This window comes from Theropithecus gelada, chromosome 11, assembly GCF_003255815.1.
Source record: "Theropithecus gelada isolate Dixy chromosome 11, Tgel_1.0, whole genome shotgun sequence".
Classification (NCBI taxonomy): Eukaryota; Metazoa; Chordata; class Mammalia; order Primates; family Cercopithecidae; genus Theropithecus; species Theropithecus gelada.
This window is the reverse complement of record NC_037679.1, coordinates 114,024,010-114,030,066: the sequence shown is the minus strand read 5'-3', so window position 1 is coordinate 114,030,066 and position 6,057 is coordinate 114,024,010. Positions and strand designations below refer to the sequence as shown.

Genomic DNA, 6,057 nt, shown 5'->3' with positions numbered 1-6,057 from the left:
TATTTTCTTCTCCAGATTGAGCACGTGCAGTGACCTCAATTCTCCCTTGGAGGTCAGGTCTTATCAATTTCTCCCGCATCTACCCAGGTTGACTTCAACCACCCTGGGAACCCTTCTACCTCCTCTCCCGTCATCTCACCATGATGGACTCCAAATTAGGAATGCCCCTGCAGCACCCAGACCCTAACACAGACCAGGAGACATGGCGCAAATACCTTAGACCTAGGAATCTCATTAACCATTCTTAACCTCAGCACAGTTCTCTTAGTTTTAACTTTTTAAGCACCATTTGGCTACTCTTCAGCCTGTGCTTCACTAAAACCCAAACGCATTTTTGACATTTTGCTGCAAAGTTAAGACTTCTTCATCATCTGCCTGTTAACTTTGAACTAACTGATGGACTTTACACATATTCTTATTATATTACAAAGAATTGATTTCTGCCTAGTAAGATGTATGAATTCTTTTTTTAACTTTTATTTTAGGTTCAGGGGCACATGTGTAGGTTTGTTAATACAGATGTCTGAATTTTTTTTTTTTTTTTTTTTTTTTTTACAGCTTGTTGTACTTTAACGTGTGATACTCAACTCAAGGTACAAGATAATTGCATTTAACATTGTTATAAACAAAGAGACATCAGATCAGTCATTAAGGGCTCCAGAGTGAATGGTATCTTCATAACCTCCATGTTTATCATCTTTACTTTCTGGATGTAATTTAATAAGATCACCAGTTCAAAGAATGATAATTGCAGCTTGTGTCGCAAATTTCAAACTCTTAACTTTAACTATGGTTGGTTCAAACACCCCTGCTTGTTTGTTGTCTCCATGTTTACCATTGCTCAAATCGAGACCAATCCATTTTAGATTTTTACGTTCTGGGTTAACCTGAGCCTCATTACGAAAAGCTCTTAATTTGGCGACCAGATCTGTGGAGTCCTGGGCAGCATTAACTACCAGTGTATTAGGAATAACAAGAAGTGATCTGCAAACTCTGCAATAGCAAGCTATTCCTGAGGCCCCATGCTGGTTGCATAGTTTTCAAGATATATGGAAAGGGCTGCTTCTACAGCACCCCCGCCTGGAACCACGGATTTTGACTTGAAAACTCTCTTCACTACACAAACTGCATCATGTGAAGAGTGCTCCATCTCATCCCACATGAAATCATTTGCCCCACGTAAGAAAATCGATGCAGATGTACGAGCCTTAGTGTTTTTAAGATCAGCTCATCATCACAAATTCTCTCCTGTACCACTTCTGCCTGTCCCAACACTGCAGCTTCAAAAGTTTCTTCACCTTCCAAATTGGCCAGGATTGACAGAATAGTTGCTCCAGAAGCTTGAGCAATGCCTTTAAAACTCTTCTAACTGCCATAGCACCAGCCTCCACAACGTACTTCAGAAACATATCAACTCCACCAGTGGTTAAAATAACGTTGGCACCAGTTGCCAGGATCTTCTGAATTCTCTCGGCGATATCCGATTGTCTTTGTCTAATTTGGTCCAGTTTTCCAGGGTCTGTAACGACCACTAAACACCAAGCTTCATTTTTGTTTTTTTGTTTTTTGGCAGGCTAAAGTCAAGGCAAGCAACTTTTGCATTTATGATTCTCTTGGGCATGCCTTGGGATCCCACCACACAGTTGAGAGCATAGCCACTGATGTGCATACTCTCCGTTTGACTTCTCCCACGGGCTTTCAAAATATTAAGAGAATTCACTGGATACTGTGGCTGGCCTCTTATACCTGTGTATTTAATAGCAAGTACAGCATCTACTACCGTGTTAGCAAAGAAATCACCATTTATTCCTATGATTTTGGAAGACATGAATGTCTTAGCAGCATTAATCAGGCAATCTCTTCCCAGTTCATCTTTGTTAACAATTAGATTTTCATTGATATAACGCACTGCTTCCTTGCAAGCAAGTTGATAGCCACTAATAACTCATGTGGTATGAATTTTCTGTTTGACTAATTCATCTGCATTTTTTAGGAGTTCTGCTGCAATAATAACCACTGAGATAGTTCCATCTCTCACTTATTTGTCTTGCAGATCAGCCAGCTCACAAAGAACGTTAGCTGCAGGATGTTCTACCTCCAGTAACTTCAGGATGGTTGCACCATCGTTGGTAATGGTTACATCACCAATATCATCCACCAGCATTTTATCCAGGCCAACTGGACCAAGAGAACTTTTTACAATATTGGCAATCAAAGCTGCAGCCATAACATTCTGGGAGCGGATTGCCTCCCCAGTTTTGCAGTCCCCGAACATGGACAAAGGCCCCTCCATCTTCACGGTGGCGGTACACATCGACTTCTGCTCACACCGCGGACAACCAGTATCGCGGCCCCTCGGCCGACCAGCGACCACAGCAGTGGCGGCGACAGTGTAGAGCAGACCCGAGCGATGCCCCAGGAGCTGCTGGGTAACACCGCCCCACCCAGTTCCCGGCTGCCCCGGTCGGCCGCAGGGCACGGTGGGAAGCAGATGTCTGAATTTTTATTTTGCCATTTGAAATATTAGCTCTTCTTCCCAACTTTCAGGCAACTATCAAAATACTAAACAGGATAGACAACAAAATTCTGTGACAACATTTAAATGTACGAAATTTATTTTATTACTCAAATATATAAAATTTAAAAATTAAATTTGAATTATGTACTTCAAAAATAAAAATTCCAAATGTACTTTCTGATGTGACTTCTGAAGTGAGTTTGCTCCCTGCACATAAGAGGATAAAAGTAAAATAGAAATAGTCATATTCACAATTGCCAACCTGAGAAACTTAATTTTGAAAGAACTTATTAAAACCGACTACAGAAAATGGAAGGACAAGAGGTATGCTGACATCCTATTGAAGGCATTTATTGTGCTGTGCAAGGAAATTTTAGATGCACTATTCTGTAATCCTTCCCAGCTTATAGGCTGTACTTGCATAGATGCCCAGACTAATGAAAACAGGTAACTGAATTTGATATTCATTTATTACAGCAATTCCAATGGGTCTTGCACTATTGAATATATAAAGACTTCTAGTCACACCTGTCAATTCAGTGATCTCAAAGAGCCTTTGAAACAATGACATAAAAACCAGATAGCAAAAGAAAACCAATTTGTTTCAGCAATTTAATGTGTCTTTGGTTATGTTTCACAGATAAATATGTGCATATGCATTCAGTCCTGAGACATATGTATATATAGAATTGCTTAACTGTAATGCATTTAGCAGTAAATCTATGACCTAATTATTGCTATAAATTCATTACCAAAGCCTTTCCCTTTCACACACCAAGCGAAAATATAAACCTTGCACCATTATGAATTCTAACTGCAGCCAAACACATCTAATTATAATCAGTTGCAGTAAACTCTCACTCTGCATTAGGCATAATTAACCATGTGATAAATAATCAGTATAATAACATTTAATGTGCTGTGATAGCATTTCTAAACTATTCATGTGAATTCTAGAAAATAGAATGTACTTCAATTCTAACCAATGTTTTTAACCCTTTCGTGATTGAAATTTCATTCAGTGCCTTGTAAGAGAAATTTTAGTGCACTCACTCAAAAGTGCAAAATTGGATAAGCTTAAGGACATCCTTATGTACGTTGTAATAAAAACATTTTCTTTTTTTTTTTTTTTTGAGACAGAGTCTCGCTTAGTCGCCCAGGCTGGAGTGCAGTGGCGCGATCTCGGCTCACTGCAAGCTCCGCCTCCCGGGTTCACGCCATTCTCCTGCCTCAGCCTCCCGAGTAGCTGGGACTACAGGCGCCCGCCGCCTCGCCCGGCTAATTTTTTGCATTTTTAGTAGAGACGGGGTTTCACCGTGTTAGCCAGGATGGTCTCGATCTCCTGACCTCGTGATCCGCCCGCCTCGGCCTCCCAAAGTGCTGGGATTACAGGCTATTTTTGTATTTTTAGTAGAGACGGGGTTTCACCATGTTAGCCAAGATGGTCTTGATCTCCTGACCTCGTGATCCGCCCCCCTCGGCCTCCCAAAGTGCTGGGATTACAGGCGTGAGCCACGGCGCCCGGCCTAAACATTTTCTACTGTCATGAAAATATTATCTACTTTAATAAAATTTAATAGTAAATTACACCTCTACAAGTGTAGCCACTTTCTAAATTTTTAAGCATTGTCCCTAGCATGGCCAAGATTTTTCTTGGCATAATAGAGGATATAATTAGTAATAATTTTTAATTAATGAATCTGCACTTAAAGAAAGGTGTCACACCTGGTTTGTTTCAATAATAAGTGATAACCATAATAATTAAATGTCTTCTCTGTCCTTAAAAAGAATAAAATATGTCTATTCTATGGAAGAATATCCTTTTATTCTAGCACATAACATTTTTTATCACCAACACTAATATTTTCTTTTTTATTCCTATGACATCAATGTCAATTTGGAACAATATAAAATAATATTTCTGATTTTCATGTCCTTTGTTCAACTTTAGGCTAATTTCTCTCATGTCATTAAATGACAAAATGATAATAGCACCTATCAGAACTCCCTGTTTCTATTTTATAAATATGACAATAAGCCCTACGGAATTGCAAATGTTAGTTGGTTATACTGTAATTTTGTTTTGCATTGTAATCATGCTTAAAAATGGATCTTAAACTAGGGTTTACAATTTTTTTCCTCTGGGCAGAAAGTGTCATAATAATATTTTCTCTAGTGAGCTTTGACCTATATTTTCATTATAAACATGGTTATATGTTACATTTAATTACTTGTCTCTTTTTTTCCTCTCTCTTTGCTCCACAAGACTTTAGCCTGGTAATCTCTATGGCTCATCTTTATATGCTATTCTGAATTAACTCTTAATTAATCAAAGTTGCCAAGTGAATGCTCTTTCATGTTATCTATGCAATCGCTATCTGTGTTTCCACTTCATCAACTGAGGGGTTCTTCCAGAAGAGCTGGTAGAGTTAGAGTAATTCATTCACATTTCCGCACCATTATGTACAAATTCGGATAGATAAATATGAAAGACAATATGCTTCTCATGAAATTTAACCTGTAACCTTGTCGTTATTACGCATGTTCTTACTGACTCACCTAGCTGTCCACAAAAAATAAAGTAGATGTCACTGAGGAGTTGCTGTCTCCTCTGTATACAGAGAGAGTTGCTGTGGATCTAGCTAAAGGATCCTACTTTTATTTCTACTTTGTTACTGTTTATAAATGAAGCTGATACAAAAATTAAGAAATAAATAAGGAAACTACATAAAAGTACTACTAAAATATATTTACTCTCAAAAAGCATATGCCTCTTGAATATTATAATGGGGGACGTGAGAGTGGAAATAAAATATTCTGTGAGAGGAGGCTCCTCATCTGTTGGCTTTATTGCAGTTCCGCCAAAACATTCTTTTATGCCAGAAAAACATAGGAACATAGGCCATTTATTTCATGTAGACCAAGCCCTGTGCTGGGAATACAAACATGAATAATATATGGTCTCCGCTCTCACAAGACTCACTTTTTAATTAGGGAAACTGACTAAAGTACATAAAATATAACTACAGGACACTGTGATCATTGCTAGAGGCATACCATGGAGGAAGTGATTGTTAGAGTCAAGAAAGAACAGTCTGATAAAGAAATGAAGTGTTCTAAACTAAGAGGAAAGCATATGCAAAAATACAAGTGCATGTACGTAACAGCCTGATCTATCTGAGGAGGTGGCAGATAGTTTCCTATGGCCAGAGTGCTGCAAGCCTGTGACCAAGGGATGGAGAATATAAGGGAAGAAGACAGTGGAGGAAGTTGCCAGCATGCAAACCCCATGCTGACCTCCAATTGATGATCTCATTATTTATATCCTGTCCATCACCCCATTCCTGCATTCCCTTCTTTCCTTATTTACTCAGCTTAGATGCCGTGATCCATCATTATGATCACAGTTCACAAACACCTTCTGATCTTTTGTCTGTTTCTTCCTGTGCCACATTCCCAGAGCAAAACCCAAACCCTGGTTAACTACTCCCTTCTTCTTCATCCACAGCTACATCAGAGTAGCTGAGCTGGAGGAAAAC

At 39.0% G+C, this 6,057-nt stretch overlaps 1 pseudogene; it reads right to left on the bottom strand.

Annotated features, from left to right (window-relative positions):
- Window positions 1-641: 641 nt before the first annotated feature.
- Window positions 642-2,293, bottom strand: LOC112635161 (annotated as a pseudogene).
- Between the last annotated feature and the right edge of the window lie 3,764 nt (window positions 2,294-6,057).